Source organism: Leptonychotes weddellii, chromosome 5 (assembly GCF_054177405.1).
Source record: "Leptonychotes weddellii isolate Sample4059 chromosome 5, ASM5417740v2, whole genome shotgun sequence".
Classification (NCBI taxonomy): domain Eukaryota; kingdom Metazoa; phylum Chordata; class Mammalia; order Carnivora; family Phocidae; genus Leptonychotes; species Leptonychotes weddellii.
Window position 1 is genome coordinate 129,686,032 of NC_138373.1, and position 19,309 is coordinate 129,705,340.

Below are 19,309 nucleotides of genomic sequence, written 5' to 3' on the forward strand. Positions count from 1 at the left end.
GAGGGACATATTTAATGGAATTGGAGGCATAGAGAATATGGCCCCAAAAAGCCAAAAGTTTTCTAATTTGATCTACCAGTTGGGTTACTGGTCATTTACCAACATCGGGCAGTGTTAACCAGAACAAGAACAATTAGGAAGGAAGAGATACAGGATTTTCTAGTCGCATAACTGAACAAGGGATGGAGTATGAAAGAAGACTCTAACATGATGCTCAGATTTTTAACTTGTCTGACTGGGATGATGATGCCATTTCATTAGAAATAAATAAATAAGAATAACAGGTTTTTTAGGAATAGATTATGTGGTCAGATTGGGGAAATTTGTGTTGCTGGTATATATTTGATATTTGGGATGGCAAGGTCCAGTAAATAGTTAATACGATGAGTCTGGAGCCTGTTATATAAATGGCCCAAAGATAGTCCCTGTATATCAGCCCCAAATCACTGCCACCTTTCAGAGCTCTCTGACCTGGAAAGTTCCCATCTTCTACTGCATGACATCAGCTAAACACAGCAGTGTTTTCTCCAATTCTCCTCTTTCCTGGGGGTTTCCCTTGCCCTTTTCCCTTTGAGGCGGTGGCTGGAAGGTCTCCTTCAGGAAGGGACTTCTGTGCAATGCTGTCCAACGCCTTATAACAGGTGGTTATGAAAAGTTTCCTTCAGAAATAAACATTTGAGCAGAAATTTGACAAAGGAATATATATGAGTCCTATGAGTTAAATATGATATGCAGATGAAGAGGTCGAGGATGGGAAAGACTAGGGAAAAAGATTTCAGGCAGGGGGAACAGCATTCTGAAAATCCCAGGCAGGAGGAAACAGCCTGTCCACAGTACTGAAAGTGTAGAAGGAAGGAGCAGTACAGGATGTGCTAGGGAAGGCAGGTCGCAAAGACCTTGTTGGACCAAGAATAGTTTTGTTTTTTCGATTTCAAGAGTAATCATATGCTCTGAAGTGGGGGTGGGGGTGGTTTTAGCAAAGCTGCGTTTTAAAATAACTGCTCTGTCTGCACAGAGGAGAACAGATTAGAAAAGGTCAAGAGCCGATGGGAGAAAGAGGACTTTGGGGACTTCTGTGCTATTCCGGGTAGAGATGATGTGACTTGGGCTCAGTGCTAGTACTGAAGATGGGTAATAAAGGACAGACTTGAGAACTGTTTTGGAGATAAAGCTAAGAGTCGGTGGTGATTGGATCAAGCATGTCAACTCTAGAGGTATGTTCAGAATGACTCCAAGGGTTCTGACTTGCACAACTGGATAGTTCCCCAAGGACCTAGAGAACACTAATTGATAACAGTGTTGTTTTGTTTGGTTTGTTTATGTGTTTTCTGTTTGTCATCATTGTTGATTCTTCCGGGTGGGTGGGAAGGTGTATTCATCTTCTAGGGCTACTGGAACAAAGTAAAAAATTAGATGGCTTAAACAACATAAATGTAGAGTCTCACAGTTCTGGATATTTAAAGTAGTCCTGGATCAAGGTAACAGCAAGACTGGCACCTTCAGAGGGCTATGAGGAAGAATCTCTTCTGTGTCTCCTCTACTGTGAATTGCCGGCAGTCATTGGCATTCCTTGGCTTGTATAAACATCAGCCTGATCCTTACCTTCATCTTCATTGGCACTCTCCCTGTGAGGGTGTTTATGTCCAAATCCCCCCTTTTTATAAGGACACCAGTCATACTGGATGAGGGGCCCACCCTACTCCAATATGACCTCATCTTAACCAAATAACTTCACATTCTGAGGTACTGGGGTTGGAATTTCAACATAGAATTTGAGGGGGACACAATTCAATCCATAACAAGGACATCACAGTTCAGGAGTTGACGTTGGCTCATACTGGGTCTCATAAATGTTTGAGATATTCTTTGATATTCCCATAGGAGATAGTGCTTCAAGGCAAGATCAAGCTGTAGATACAAATTGTAAAATTAGGAATCATAATTATATAGGTATTAATTAATGCCCTGTGTATTGTTGATGTTAATTAGGGAAAGATAATAAAGAGAAGGTAGGATGGTACATTGAGCTTTATTGAAGAAAAATGACTAGAACCACATTTATTAATAATATCATTATTCAACTATCCATAAGGGCATATGGAAAGTACTGTATCGAAGACAGAACACGAAACTCATTATTTAAAGGAAACACTAAAACATCATCATCTTTCAGAACAAAATAGGAAGGTAATATGGGCTGGACTTCACCCTATTAAATTGTCATAAGCATTCTCTCTCCTTCCAGTAGCAGTTTAAAAACCTAATTTCTTCATAACACTGTGTGCATATGTCTGCATCAGATGGCTTGAGTTTTAGAGGTGAAGATTTGGAATGAGGTATTTTGAATGAGAACTTTAAAAAAAACAAAACAAAACTTAGCTCGGAGAATTGCTAGAGTTATTCCAAACTAATTTTGTTTTCCAGCAGCTACTGACGACCTTTTCATTTTTAGTTCGGTTTTTTTCAATCGTGGTTTGGGAAATAACGTAATACGTAAACATGCTGAGACCAGAGTCAGAATTTCTATGTATTTATGGACAAAGAACCAACATGTGTTTTGGACATTTATATGAACTACAAAGGAGCAGAGCAGCTTCAAAAAAATCTATGATTTGAGGCAAGGAGAATATTATGAATCATATTTTGCCCTGTTCCCAGGACCCAAACAGTCTTTGAAATAAGTATGTATACAGTTCTATTTGGATCCTTCAGCCAAATGCAAAGATGAAAAGTACCCAGTAGATGGTTGGCAACGTCTTTGAAAAGAATCTCTTCGTCTCTTTGCAATGGGCTGTACATCAACCAGGTCAGCTCGATGCTTTCTGGCAACAGGCAATTTCTGAGAATCATTCTCATTGTAGCTCTTATTGAAGCAATCAGCATGCTGCATCCATCCAGAGGAGTCATCGGTAATAGTGCAGAACCTGTGTTGCTCCATTATTTGTGACTAAAAGCTAAGGGAAAACAGCTCCCAGAGCCACTCTGCCTCCGCAGCAAGGTCACACTCATTAACTGGGAAAGCGGTAGAATTCTACATGTAGCTCAATGCTCTGGCCCATTAGTCAAAGTTTGCCATAAATATGTAAAGGAGAGTAGCCTCTGTGATTTTGGAAGGGAGTGGGGAAATAATATGCCAACATGAGAATGGAGAGAACAAGCTTTTCTCCTTTCAAGAGCTCAATGACAGGAAGTGATGAAAGAGTTCAATATTAAAATAACCAAAGGAAACATCAAATCGATATCAAGAGGAAAACTGAATGAAATATAAAAGTCAGTGTATTTTGAAGTTTTTCTCTAAAATGATGAAGAGCAATCCAACTTTTACGTTTAGGTTGGGATGGCCTGAAAAATATTGTTAGTTGGCATTGACTTTATTTATATTATGTCAAAATATTTGCGTGAAAATTGAAACATTGTCAATGTATTTTCATCCGAAGTTTAAATAGAATAAATCTTTGGTAAAAAAAAAATTCAATTAATATGTAGACATTTATTGTATTACCTAGCTGAGTTGTTCCAAAATATTTACATATGACACTAGTTCTCTGAGATATTAAATTTTTTTTTAAGTTTCCTTGATGGAGGAGGCCCCACCAGGCCTAGTGTGGTCATTTTCTTCATGACACTGCCGAACAACTGTATGTGTCCTGGGACTATTCATCACACTGTAGGTTCGCTGGAATGCCAAAATTTTGATGCCTGGACATAATTACAAGTAACTTCCTATGGCTAAGGCCATAGGAAGCAATTATACCTCAAACCCAGATGTGAGATCCAAGAGATTGAGCTTGTAAAAGGTAGTTTTATAACCATATAAGGTAATTATGCTGAGGTTTCATGGTGACATGTTTAGGATATAAGAGATATAGAAAAACCCACTCTGAATTTCCCATGACATGAAGGCCCACCTTGGGGCAGGGAGGATATCATTATCAGCTACTACATTTTGTCTTCTCTGAGGACTTGGGAACTTGAAAAGCCACTGTCACCAAACATTCCCATAATCTAATAACTCCTATATGTTTTTGCTATATGTTATGAGTGGGCCATAACTTCTTTAGGATTTATTTGTCAGACTCCTCATTTTTGGCAAGCCTCTGGCCTGCTACTCTGAGAAAATATTTTACACAAAGTTTGGAAGATGCTCTGAGAAATTAATTCACTATATTTAAGATTCGGCACCACCCTTAATATGTTGATATACATTGCATATTACCATGAGGAAAATATAAGATACAGGATTTCCTAAACTGATTGAATCAGAGAACTGTCTTTATTGGAACATCTATTGACAATGTCCATGTACACATTTTGAGAAATATCACCTGCACCAACACTAACTTAACAATTACTCCCTGAACCCCTTTTATATACCAGGCATGGTTATAGGTACTAGGAATACAAGGAGAACAAGCTATCCAAGGTCACTGCTTTGCGAAGCTTCTTTTCTAGACCTGGGAACAAAGATAATGATAAATTTAAAAATAAATAAATAAACAATAAAATTTAACCCAGTAAGTTGCTTTCTGAAGAAAAATCAAATAAAATAACATGAAAAATTATGGGGGCAACTTTAGGTTGGGTGATCAGGTCCTCAGAAAGGATATGAAATGGTTACTTCCTGAGTTAAAATTTCAGGTTTAAACACCCTATGTACTCAGATTAAAGTTACGAACTTTTTAAATTTTTGGTAGAGATTGTGATAAATTTTTATTTTCCTCAGTGAAGGCAATACAAGAGCAAAATGAGACTAAATTTCTTTTTTAATGTTTAAAATTTTTACTGGAAAATACAACGCAGAAACATGCATAAAATCTAAAAGTACAGCTTCATAAATTGTTATAAAGCAAAAGCTTGTATGATCACCCCCTAGCTGAAAAAAGAGAACAGTGCCAGAATCCCCACAATCCCGGGCAATGACCTTTCCATGAGGGCAATCACTGTCCTGACTCTTCTGGATCACCCTCACTTGTTGTTATGTATTTTATCACCAAAGTATGTAATGCTAACCCTTATCTATATCCTGGCCGTGTCTGTCTCATATATAGAATCATGCACAATGTTCTATTTGTGTCTTGCTTCTTTTGCTCAACATTACTTTGTAAGATCTATTCACGTTGCTCTATGTAACCGTAGTTCATTGCCCTCTATTACTCAATGGAATTCACCACATACATTATGCATTTTCCTCTTGGTGGACATTGGAATGGTTTTAATATTTTGCCACTACAAGTAATGCTGCTATGAACATTTTTAAGTGTGTTTCTTGGTGCATTTAGTTACATATTCATCTAGTCTGAAACATATATCGAGGAGTGGAACTGCTGGCTCTTCGATGATGCATTTCTTAAATTTTCTAAAGAAAACCAAACTGCTTTCTAAAGATGTCATACCAATTTATAATCCCACCAGTGATGTATGAAAATTCTTCTACACTTTTACCAACATTCTCTACTCTCAGTCTGTAATCTTAGTCATTGTCACGCATATACAGTTGCATTGAATTTTGTTTTTAATTCACATTTCCCTAATGACTAATGAAATTGAACACTTCCTCATATCTTTACTGGCTATTTAAATATCCTCATTTTGACATTTATCACCTAGAAATCAATAATAAGACAAAAAAAGATCTTTTTTCTTTTTTTACACTATTGCATGGTACAGCAAATATCTTTTAAATAGAATTGTGGTGTCTTTCATTCTATTGATGGTATTATAAAGAAATGATTATCTTTAATTCTATTGTAGTCACATTTGTAAATATTTTTTTTTATTTATGATTAATCCTTTGTGTGTTTAAGAAATCATTCACTGTCTTGTGAATTTTTCTGTAATGTTTTGAAAGCTTTAGTATTTTACCTTTCCTGTTTAGATTGAAAATCCACTTTGCAATGATTTTTGTATAAATGTGGAGAAAGGGTAAATTTTCTTTTTTTCCATATCGGTATTCATTTTCCCAGCATCACTTACTGAGGAGTCTTTACTTTTGCCACTATTCCAAAGTGTCCAATTTATCAAGAATTGTGTTCCTTTATGCTTGGGCGATAGTCTGGAATTTCTACTCATTTCCATCAGTTAAGTTTCTGTCCTTGAAGCATAAATACACTTTCATTATTACTATAACCTTGTAATAGCTCATTAAACAAGTTTTCCTGATTTTAATTTCTTTTCAAAGACTGTTAGTTATTCTTGGAACTTGCCTTCGATTAAAAATGTAGAATTTACTTGTTAAGCACCACATACACACACACACACACACACACACACACACACACACACAAATAAAACCTGCAAGGATTTTTATAAAGGTCGCATTAAATCCATAGATCAGTTTGGGAAAAATTGGCAACTTCATACTATTGAGTCTTCCAATCCATATACATAACTGAGTCTTTCAATTCTTTTATCTAATCCTCTTTTAATCCTTCTCAATAATATATTTTTAAAAAGTTTTACATATATGTCTCACAAAGTTTTGCTAAGTTTATTCCTAAATATTTGATACTGTAATTGCCCTTATAAATAATAACTTATTGTTTTACTGCTTCATAGCAGTATAATTTCTTTTGTAGCCTATATGATCTATTTAAGTCCTTTGCCCATTTTTTGTTTATTAGATAGTTTGCTTTCTGTGAGATGAAGTAGCTCAGTATATATTCTGGATATTAATCCCTTATCAGATATGTGATTTGCTAATATTTTCTCCCACTCTGTGTGCTGCCTTTTTACTGTTAATGGTGTTCTTCGATGCATAAAAATTTTTTAAATTTGATAAAGTCAAATTTGTCTACTTTTTTCTTTTGTTACTTATGCCTTTGGTGTCAGATGCAAGAAATTTTTGCCAAATCAATGTCATGAAGCTTTTCCTTTTTTTTTTAAAAGAATGTTTCCTTTTTTTTAAGAATGTTATAGTTTCAGCTTTTATCTTTACATCTTTGATCCATTTTAAGTTAATTTTTGTATTTGGTATTAGGTAAGGGTCCAACTTCACTTTTTTGTATGTAGATATCCAGTTTTTCCTGTATGTATTTATCGAAAAGACTGTCCTTTTCCTATTTAATGATATTGACACCACTGCTAAAAATCATTTGGTTATCTGTGTGAGCATTCATTTTGGGGCTCTCTATCCTGTTAAAATGGTCCATATGTCCATCTTTACACCAGTACCACACTGTTTTGATAAGTGTAGTCTTGAAGTAAGTTTTGAAATCAAGAAGTGTGCTTCCTACAACTTTGTTCTTCTTTATCAGAAATTCTGCATGATTTAGGATGGGTTTTTCTATTTCGGCCTAAAGCTGTGCTAAGATTTTGGAAGGGGCTGCATTGAATATGTAGAGTTGACCCTTGAACAACGTGGGGGTTAGGGGTACTGACTATCTGCACAGTTGAAAATCATATTTTGTATGTTATATACTGTATTATATACTATATTCTTAAAATAAAGTAAGTTAGAGAAAAGAAAATGTTATTAAGGGGCACCTGGGTGGCTCAGTTGGTTAAGAGTCTGCCTTTGGCTCAGGTCGTGATCCCAGGGTCCTGGGATCGAGCCCCGAGTGGAGTCGGGCTCCTTGCTCAGCGGGGAGCCTGCTTCTCCCTCTGCCTGCCACTAACCCCGCTTGTGCTCTCTCTCTCTAGTGCTCTCTCTCTCTCAAATAAACAAATAAAATCTTTTTTTAAAAAAGAAAACTGTTATTAAGAAAATCATAAGGAAGAGAAAATATATTTATAGTACTGTATTATATTCATAAAAAAAATCTGTGTATAAGTGGGCTTGTGCAGTTCAAACCCGGGCTTCCAAGGGTCAGCTGGAGATCATTTTGGGTAGCACTGATACCTTAATATTAAGTCTTCCAGCCTGTGAACATGAAAATATTTTCATTTATTTATGTCTTTAATTTCTTTCTGCAATGTTTTGTAGTTTTCATTGTATGAGACTTTCACGTCCTTGATTAAGTTAATTCCTAAGTATCTTATAATTTTTAATGCTATTATAAATGGAATTATTTTTCTTAACTTCCTTTTCAGATGGTTCATTGTTGGTTTATAAAAATGCAAATGATTTTGTGTGTTGATTTTGTACCCTGATATTTTGCTAAGTTTATTAGTTCCAACAGGTTGTGTGTCTGTTTGTCTTGGGAAATCTTTAGGGTTTTCTACATATAAGATCAAATATCTTGTAACAGCAATTGTGTCTCATTATGTCTCCTTTTTCTCTAATACTTTTTGTAGTAAACTGGATTAATATAAATATTCGTGGAGAATTTTAAAGGGATAATAAACAATTAAAAAGTAGTTTGAGGAATGGTGGTAGAGGTGTGCCCAGTGATGTAACTCCATCTACCTTGTAGTTGAAGGGACTTATTATTGGTCAGTTTTAGATCTTTGAGCTCCTGAGCATAGCTGCATCCCTGCTCCTCCGTTCACTGTTGCTCTGAGTAACTGAATCCTCAGGCCTAATTCACATGTGTCCTGGAGGGTCTCCGAGATACTCCTTTGTAGTAATCAAAGATGAGTTAAAGGAGAGGATATACTTACAGATTTTTTTTTTACCCTTTTTATTTTAAAGAGAGAGAAAGAGCATGAACAGGGGACAGGTGGAAGGGGCAGAGACAGAGGCAGAAGCAGGGAACCGGATGCGGGGCTCAATCCCCAGGACCCTGGGATCATGACCTGAGCCGAAGGCAGACGCTTAACCGAATGAACCACGCAGATGCCCCTACTTACAGCTTTTTAATTATTTTGGAAAGTAGTCTTTCCTGATCTTACCAGAAAAGAGAACCCGTAAGTTATCTTTACATACTCTAGTATTCCTTGTTACATCGTTATAAGTTCCATCCATTTTAAAGTCATCATTGGCATAATTTTCAGTTGCAATTATATACCTAGAAATAATTTCATAGTAAGGTGTATAAGGTGATAAACCCATCAATTATAGAATCTTATTCTTGAATTAAAAAGTAAACTTCAGAGAAGCACAGAAAATATCCGTAAGACTATTTGTGAGCAAAAGAAAATTTAGAGATGAAGTTTTAACTATTTTTATTTTTTGCATTATATTGCCACCTAATGGATGTAAGTGGTATGAAAAGGAAAGCTTTTTTTTTTTTTTTTTTTTAAGCCTCGAAGGCAGGAAGCTTCATCATAGTCAATAAATACTGAAAAGAATCAAGAGATAAGTATAATATACACTTTTCTTTTGGTAGATTACCCTAAAATTAATCAAGTAATGGTTACATATTTGCATATTGGTTTGAGAATGAGTCAAGTTTAAGCCACACACATTTATGGATATGTTACTCTTTGCTCAATTTTTAACTGTTTACCATAAAACTGGATCCTTAGGATCTTGGCCAGATCCAGGAAGGAGATAGATAAATGGATTAGAGGAGCTTGCAAACATTCCCTTCTTTAATCCCACCATAATGCTTCTGAGTGTAATGGAAATATAATGGAAACCAGTTTTCTGTCCCTTCTTGTTTCTTGCATACATTTTAATATTCTTTTCTTTTTTCTTTTCTTTCTGTACATCTGCTTACAGAGGTGAGCACTAGCTCCCTGGAAAGTAGGAGAGGAAATGTTTCAGAACCAGCAATGAATGTGGCTCAGTTTCTACTGAACTACTTACCTAAAGACAAGCATACACCATTGTCATGAATTTTGATTTCTTTATAAAAACTATACGTTCTAGTATTTAATAAGAGTGTGTCTCCTATTCAATAGTCCTACCATTTATGTTAAAGGAGTATTTTTCTTGTTGATTACAAGGAGCCCTCTCTAGCTGAGAATTCCCCTGCTAAGCCACCAAAAATAGGGAGCTAATACCAGCTAATAGTGTTCCCTGTCCTGACATTTCTAAGCTCACATGAAAAGAGAGGTGTCAGTTAATCCTGTCACATTGTGAACCAGCATTTCTTGTATAATATTATAGGAATTACAATTTGAGTTGAATGTGTACTGACCATAAATCACATGGTATAGCTTGCATTTTAAAATAAAAATATTGCTGTTTGCATCTTTATCTCACATTTGAAATAAAAATGAAGATTTCCATTTAATAGAGGCTTAATGGTACAAATTGCACTATAAAACCACTATCCTGGCATTGCTAACTCCTTCCTTAGTAGTATATAAGATTTGTATATTATACATATGATTCTCTGATGCTTAGAGGAGTTAAAGACTGCAGGAATTATAATGCACTTAGAAAACTTGGTGGATGTCCAGAGAAGAATAGTTTGATGATACATAATAAGCCATCATTAAATATTAATCAAATAAGCAAAAGAATGGCTAAATGAGCAAATGAACAGATGTATTAGTGAATAGAGTGGCAAATGTCTATAAAGAGGTTCTTTCCCTTCATGAGTACAAATAGTAAGCATAAAAAATTATCTTAATTTGTCCATTAGTAGAACATTTTTTTTTGAATGTTCTGCTTCTTCTATGCATACCCAGTGGTGCCCTTCCTAGGATTCTTGGGGGAGGGTTGTCACTTAAAGTGGCAGCATCCCTAATAGTTCACCCTGATTAATTCTCTACATATAAACAACCAGCTATCCAAATTAGAAAAAAAAAAGAGAGAGAGAGAGAGAGAGATCCCTGGTCTGCTGAGAGGCATACAAAGAGAAAGTTGCTATTAGGCTTTTAGATTCCAAAGGTGTTATAGAGGGAGTGGTAGTGATGGTATGTATGTGTGTACTTACAGGCTTCTCGTTTTGTTTTTTTTTTAAGATTTATTTATTATTTATTTGAGAGAGAGAGAGAAATTGGGGGGGGAGAGGGAGAGAATCTCAAGCACACGCCCCACTGAGCACGGAGCCTGACATGGGTCTTGATCTCACAGATCTCTCAGGTCAGATCATGACCTGAGCCGAAATCAAGAGCAGGTCGCTCAACCAACTGAGCCACCCAGGTGCCCCATCATGTTTTTCTTAAAATCATCTTGCAGGACCTTCCCCATTTACCATATTCTGGACACTGTTTAACAAAATGGACTATAGTATACAATAAGGGAAGATAAAAATTGGTATCCTTGGGATGCAAGGTAGGCCCAGAACCAGTGAGTTATTACCAACGGAAACACATAAGAGCATTTTGAGGCACATATTAGTGAAAGCCTCCTAAATAGAAGGTGTAGGGATTACCAGCACTAAGATAAAATCAGATGGAAAAGTCTGTCAGTATTTCTTCTAATAAGCTATCCTAGTAGAAAACTAGAATTTTGAAATGAAAAAAAAAACTTTTAAATAAAATGCTTAATAAACACTTATTTTTCTTTTTATGGAACACTAATGACTAAACATCGAAATCAGTTCAGAACTAAAATTTTCAGTGAAGTCACAGGGTTATTCTGGCTCTAAAGAAAACTGTCGTTGCTCTACAAATAGCAAACTCATGATTTGTAGGAAAGTACAGCTGACTCTTGAACAATGCAGGGGTTAAAGGCATCCATACCTCACACAGTAAAAAAATTCACATGTGAACTTTGACTTCCCCAAAATGTAATAGCCCACTGTCGACCAGAAGCCTTACCTATAACATAAACAAGTCAATTAACATATATCTTATATGCTATATGTATCATATACTGTATTCTTAACAATAAAGTAAGCTAGAGAAGAGAAAATGTTAAGAAAATCACAAGGGGGGCGCCTGGGTGGCTCAGTCTTGAGCGTCTGCCTTTGGCTCGGGTCATGGTCCCAGGGTCCTGGGATCGAGCCCCGCATCGGGCTCCCTGCTCCGCGGGAAGCCTGCTTCTCCCTCTCCCGCTCCCCCTGCTTGTGTTCCTCCTCTCGCTGTATCTCTCTCTGTCAAATAAATAAAATCTTTAAAAAAAAAAAAGAAAAGAAAATCACAAGGAAGTGAAAATACATTTAGGGTACGGTATTGCATTTATTGAAGAAAACCTGCATTTAAGTGGACTTGCACCGTTCCAGCCTGTGCTGTGTCAAGGATGACTATATTTGTATAAGTTCGCTATTGTGCCACAGCAAATTGCCACAAATTTAGTGGCTTAAAACAACATAAATATATTCGCTTGCTGTTCTGAATGCCAGAAGTCTGAAATCAGTTTTACTAGTTGCTAAGTCAAGGTATCTGCAGGCTGGTTCCTTCTGGAAGCTCTGAGGGGAGGATCTGTTTCCTTGTCTCGTTCAGCTAGCTTCTCGTGGCAGCCTATATTCCTTGTTGTAGCCCTGGAGCCCCTCCCTCCACCTTCAAAGCTCATCACTCCGAATTCTGCACTCATCATCACATTGCCTTCTCCTCTGCGGTTTACTCATCCTGCCACTGTCTTATGAGGACCGTTGCAATCACATGGGGTCCAGCCAGCTAATCTAGAGTAGTCTCTCTATAACATAATCTTAATTTATTTCCATCTGCAAAGTCCCTCTTGCCATATACGATAATATACACAGGTTCTGGGCATAAGATGTGGACATATCTAAGAGCCATTATTCAACCTACTACAGTCCCTATGTAGTTGAAGTAGATAGCTGTGAATACTTATTTAGAGGGCAATGATTTGGGGATCAGGTAGAAAATGAAATTCTCATAGAGGCATTTATGAAGATTGGTAATTATCAATTATCAATCTCCTATTCAAATATTCCAAATATTTACATTATAAGCACTTACATTTTAGTAAATTTTTGTTCAACTCTTACTCTCTTTTACATTTCATATTTTATTGCATCAAAATTAATTTAAACCAGACGTAAAAATTAAAAATATATGTTTTCATATATTCTCACGTATTTCTGCCACTTTATTTTCAAGTAAATATATTTGCATGGATTTAGACTATTTTTCCTTTAATTTGATTGAAAATTCAAAACTCTAAATGAAGAAGAAAGTAAGAATATGCTAGAGGGAAATGAAATTAAGAAGGAATGTAAGTAGATAAGACATCTACATTAAAGGCTGTTAGGGAAGCATAAATATTGTTGACCACTAGGTGGTACTGCTAATCCACAGAATTGTAATAAAGCAGCTCTCAAGATTTTATTTCTTTTGGAAGTTTATTCCTTTTGTTATTTTTAGACTAATTGTTAACGTAAGGTTTAAATTAGTCAACCAGTGGTTTCTCACATAAATACTTTGCCAGTGAATTTCAATATCACATACACATATTTTATTTTATGCAGCCATGTTCTTAAAATGCGGGAAGAGGGCAGTTTATAGGTAATATTTCTGCAGATTTTTTTTTTTAATTATAATTTTCTGTTTTTAAGTATCATAAAGCTAGTACGAGTAAAGTGTAGTTTATCCAGACTCCTTCCTTTGAAGATATAGGCAAGTATCAATACAGAAAAATTAAGTTTTTAAAGAATAATATTTATATGCTGAGATTTTAATGCTGTTAAATCTTCATAGAATTGAACAACACCTATTTTGTTGTTCCAAATGGATATTTTAAAAATCAGACAGTAAAACATATGTGCATTTCTCAAATATGTTCACAGCTTTAAAATAATACGGGACCATTGTTTACAATAGATTTTTGTGCTATTAGAACACTAATTCTCATATCTTTATACATGTAAATTTCCAAAAAGTAAATTTTGACAAAAATGTCAGCAGAACTGCATTCTTTAGGCCATAGTGAATGTTATCATCTTTGTCAGAAGTAAACGTTATGCAAATACAGGTAAGATATTTTTTCCTAATTAATTCAAAACTGCTTTTTACAAACTCAGATTCATGAACAAGAGAATCAGATGGAATATCTCTTAATGGAAAAGGGTTGAATCCAACTGATATGTAGTTCTGAAGGATTGTATTCATACTGCCTTTATTTGTATGCTAGAAACAAATATAAATCTTTTCGGGGGGGGCAGATAACATCATTCTACATCTCAAAACACCTGAAAATTTTCATATTCAATGCCTAACATAGGCAGATCCTTATAATGGAACCATCATAGAGAGTTTAAAATAAATGTACTGTATATGTTCAAGGAAATAATAAATGAGACTGAGAAATTCAGCAGAAGTCTATAAAAATAGCCCAAAGCAACAATCAAGAAAAAGACTAGAACTCAAAGTACACTAGGTGAAATAACACAATGGGTGGTTTCAGTAGATTAAAAAAAGAGCTTTAGACAATATCAGCAACATTAAAGATAAGTCAGAAATACATGTATATATATATATACATATATATATAAAATGAAGTAGAGAGAAACAAGAACTTGAAAATTACAGAAAAGAGCAAAAGAGACACAGATAAAGTGGATGTGTCTAGATGTGTGTGGTGGGGTTTTAGGAAGAGAGTCTTAGGAAAAGAGCAAAGTGAAATACACATGGCAATGCTCAATATTGTCTCATGAGACTTTTGTTTCTTCTTTGTATATTTGTTACATATTTACCAAATTGAGACAATGTCTGGTATCCTGGATCTCTCTACTTAAAGAAAAAACAAACAAAACTGAGAACTACTCTGTTAAATTATGCCATTCACAACCGCAGAGCCTGGATCTTTCTCACAAAAATAAGCTTTCCCACCCTTTGGCAGAAATTGTGCAGGAAGCATTTCTCAGTGAACCAGAGAGATTTTTAAAATTCTTTGAAGACAAGGAAGTGGGTTATAACATCAGGAAGGCCCTTTGAATATTGAAATTTGAAATGGAATAAAATTTAAATGTTTCCTAGATTAGTAACTGCGTATGTAACAACTTCATCTTAATTACAATAATTTATAATGGATGCTAAAGAGATAGTTCAGTTGTTATTTTAGCAGAAGAGTAGGCACCTTCGGACACTTTCGTTGCACAGATTTAACATTTGATCTGAGTTGGTGGTTCCTGCTAATCAGGAGGCTCCGTGAATAACAAAATCCAGTTCTACCATGGTATCAGCTACTGGACTCCAAGTCAATCACTCCATCTTGAATAAGTCAAAAAATTATAGGTGTGGGTTTTGCTCTGCGTCGCGTCTTACAGAGTTATGGGAATCAAACATTATCAAAAAGATAGAAGTGGTCAAAACTGGACTGTCCTTCAACCACAGATAGGCTAACCAACATCTCTTGCTGGTGGATCTACCTCCAGAAGTCACTCTTTGATATGCTCACACTTTTAACATCCAGCCCCACTCTGCTCACTTATTACAACTGGCAGTGCACTCATGACCCCAGGGTTTCTCCCTCCCTGATGCTCCCTTCAGCCAGAGACATTACTGACCCTACTTCTCCACATAAGTTTCCATGCTCTATCCACTTCCTTTTAGATCCTCCCTAGATCTCTATTTGTAACTAATCGCTTTTGCTGGCACTTTCCAGTCACTATCCAGTTTCCTGGAGTCATCTCTAGACTTTAATTTATTTTTAACTTTTCCTGGTTTTCTGGATTTTTCTATTTTTAATATACTAAATTTGGAGGTAAAGGTTTAATATTTTCTTCTAGATTTATTCTGCTTAAATATAAGCAAAATACCTTATACTGTGTAATTTTATAATACTCTTTTTACAGAAAGTATTGTTGCTGCCCTCACTGGATAATCTGATTTGTGGATTTATGACTGCTTAAGAACTGACATTAATATCTAAATATGGCTAGGGCAACAAAAGTGTCTCAGTCTTATATAAAATGAAGATAACAATGCCCAGCTTTCTTTATTTACAGGGGAACTGCAAAATAGTGTATAAGGGCTTTGTCAACCAAAATTGTATAAAACTATGGAATTTTTATAATTACAGTAACTATAAAAGTACGATTACTCTAAGTGTTGATTTGAGACTGGAGTTAATGAAAAAGAGCTTACTGATTGATAAGTATATTTTATTTTTGAAAACTCGATGCTCTCTTTAGCTGGTCTCAAGTTAAGATCCCGCAATGATACAGCTGGAACAAGTTACTTTACTTGTGAAAGTGAACTCAAGGAGATAATATGACTTGCCTATAAATGGTAAAGACAGAATTAAATTCAGATCATTAAGCACTGCAACAGGGAGGGGCACTGAGGGACCAGATAGTTCAGAATTCTAAGAATCCCAGCTCTGCTATTTAATAGTATGACACTAAGTTATTTTTCTCATTTGTAAAATTAAGATGCCAATATTTCACACTCTTGTGTTGAGGATTAAATAATAGATGTAGGTTCAAAAACAGAAAAGATAAGCATACAGAAATCTAAAATATTATCACCGTACAGGGGACCTTCGGTAAATTCTCTTCTTTCCTCCCCTGCCCTTTCTCCCCCTGCCTTCCCTCTCCCCCTTCTCCTTCCCCTTTACTATGTAACTTATCTTGCCTTCTATTAGTATCCTGTTTAATGTGCCACTATAAAGGTAGAATGTGTTAACTTCTTCTGCTGAAACACTTTCCAAAGTGGTAAGGAATTTGTTCTGAAGGCTGTCATAAAAATATTTGGACCAAAAAAAAAAAAAAAAAAAAAAAAAAAAAAAAAAAAAAAAAAAAAAAAAAAAAAAAAAATATATATATATATATATATATATATATATATATATATCTCAAACATTTTTTACTTGGTTGGGTTTCCTTTCATTGTGATCTGAATGTGACCAAATCTTAAGTCCTTTCAAGCTAAGGTAGGAAAATAATAACAATAATAATTTGAAGCAAAATCATGTTGTGAAGTAATTCTCTCACTGACTTGATTGGTAGTGAACCCGTCAATTTTATGTTATAAAGTTGTGGTAGTCCTTTTTGTAATGCTATATTTTATTTAACAGCAAAATGTGCATATATTTCCAGAGAGGTATGCATTTTTTAAATACATAAACATAGTATCTATTTATACAGAAGTCCATTCAGAGTTATTCCAATGTAGCTCCAATGGGTTTATTATAAAGTGCAACAGTATTTTTATAGTTTCATACATACCATGAAGTTTCGAATTAAAAACTGGGAGTGGATAGGGGTCTCATTGTTGACTTTCATTAATATTCTAGTCCTGTTAAAACCAGATTTTAAAAATGCGACGGGCAATATCCAGCTCCATTATTTAATAGTCATTTTTGAGGCCAAAAACTCTATGAACACTATATAGCAGCCTGGTATACTTTAAAAAACAAACAAACAAACAAAAAACACGGTCTTATTTTAGAAAGAAACAATAGCAAATGAGAAAATTCTCATTTAAGAGTTTGCACAAAGGCCTAAATAAATATTCAGGCATGTGCCTCTTTTGTTACCTCCATTTATCAGGACCATTGAAGAATTAAAGATCTAAGAGTTCAGGACTGTGGATGGTGCTAGCAGATACTGGGCATAATGGTCATTACTGGGGCCTGACCAGATACTCAACTTACTGCTGCTGGGAGTATTGGCAGATACCGACTCACGCCTACATCCTGCCATAGCGACTTGCCCTTGGCCAAATGAGAGCTTCTTTGCCTGGGAGCGCCATCATACCCACAAGCCTGCAAGCAAGACTAGTTGGCATGGGGGATATAAAGAGATCCAGAAAAACAGAGGCCAAGTGGTATCACTTGTCTCAAGGTGGGTCCGACTCCCAGGTGTAAGTTTTACTCCAGAGCTCCCAGTGGGATCAAGCTGAAGCTAAGCTCCACTTGAAATCATATCCTCGCTTAGCATTCTTCCCCTGTCCTAGCCTGCTTTCCCCATTTTTTCATGAGACCACTTTCCTAATAAATCACTTTCTCAAGAATCCCTGTCTTTGTTTCTAGGGAACCTGACCCAAAACAGTGAGTACCAGGAATCATTCCAAGAAGCAGACTCTAAAGATGGGATTCTGGAAGTGAATCAGAGGCTGGCCAGATGGTAATGAGAACTCTCTCACTGATGGTAGGTGGAGTATCAGTAATGGCAAGCCTGCTATAATAAGACAACTGATAAGACTTTCATTTGTGGTGAAGTTGGAGAAGACACAAAGTAAAAAAAGGATGCACTAACTTGTGCAATGTCTTTGGTATTTAATAGGTATGAAAGAAATAATCACTAAAAGGATTGTGTTTTTGGGGGATTTTGCTCAACAGAAATGAAATGACAGATTCAGATTTATCAATGAACAATTTAAAGCAAATTTTGAGTGTCAAAGAACCTCTTTCAGTGCGTTGAAGGAAATCTCCTGAAGTCAAAGGGCAGAAAGGGTGAAGAATTTGTATAGTGGCAGAACTTCATTCTCACTCTTGGCAGGAAGTCTCCCATGCCAAAATCAGAGCCCTGATAGAGAAGGATTGTGATCCTGCAAATTGGGTTGGGTAGATACACTTGAGATACCCCAAATGCTTCTGAATCTCACTGCCTATGGAAGTGTCCAATCTTCCTTATTGGAAATATACTGCTGCCCCTTGCTTTTCTTTCATGCAGAGGCCTCAAAAGTAACATGTGTTTCATAAGCCAATGCTTGCCTATAGGATCTGTCCTAAGCTCCCTTTTGACCCTCAAGCCCATAACCAAGCTAAAAACTCATTAAGGTCTAACTGTGAAAATGCTGAGCCTGCTGAAGGGATATTAGGCCAAAGGGGCTGCAGGATCTGGTTAACAGTGTATAGGAAGGAACTGGAGAATATGCTAGAAGTCACCCCTAAAGGGGCTGGATCAAGGGAAGATGGAAACATATACAGCTGGATAAGAACATTTATCATTATGTGGGAGACTCTTGTACCTGAGAACTAACATCCTGGCAAGGCCCCAAGAGTTGCCTCTCATCTGCTGTGAGGATGGTTCTTGCAAGCATGGAAAAAGTGATGTCTCCCACAAATGAAGTACAGATGCCAGAACTGCCTGGGCAGATTAGGAAGTAAAAAAATAAAGGCTCAGAGAAAGGAACATGCTAGAATGGATCTGTTCTATATGACCAGAAAACCCACCAGATGCACCATTCCTCCTCATGGTGCAGAGGAAGACATGTGTTTCTCAAGGAAGTAAGGACGATTCTGGTGAGGGGACAGGACGTTCTAGAATCCTTGAGAAGCTCAGTGTCTATTGTTATCTACAATCTGAGGCTGATGGCAGAAGGTGCTGTTACTATATCTAGGCTCATAGGTAGCAATGAGGATGAGAGGATCCAGGAAAAATAGAGGCCAGGTGGTGCCTCTTAACTATCAGGAAAAAAATAAACTGGGTGAAAGTCTCATAATAATCAGCAGGTTTGGAGTGGTTGCCAGAGGGGCCCCTGTGATGTCCATATACAGCATACAGACAACGTGTTCCTAGGGAAAGACTGATGAGCTGCCACAAAGGTGTTACTTAAACTACATCATCAAAGGAGACTCAAGAATGAGTGAGCAGAAACCTGAGGTAGACCTCATAATAAAAATATCATGACCCCATGTCTGGTTTCCAGACCTACATCCGTTCTCAGACACAATTCTCAGAAT

General features: G+C 36.2%; 1 long non-coding RNA gene across 1 annotated transcript in view; it reads left to right on the forward strand.

Moving 5' to 3' along the window:
* Nucleotides 1-1,110: 1,110 nt before the first annotated feature.
* LOC145721447 (uncharacterized) overlaps nt 1,111-19,309 on the forward strand; it is a 269,281-nt gene continuing 251,082 nt past the window's right edge. Inside the window, exons 1-2 of the long non-coding RNA XR_014145121.1 lie at nt 1,111-1,214; nt 17,654-17,771. This is a non-coding gene — a long non-coding RNA (uncharacterized LOC145721447). The remainder of the gene's footprint in view (nt 1,215-17,653; nt 17,772-19,309) is intronic.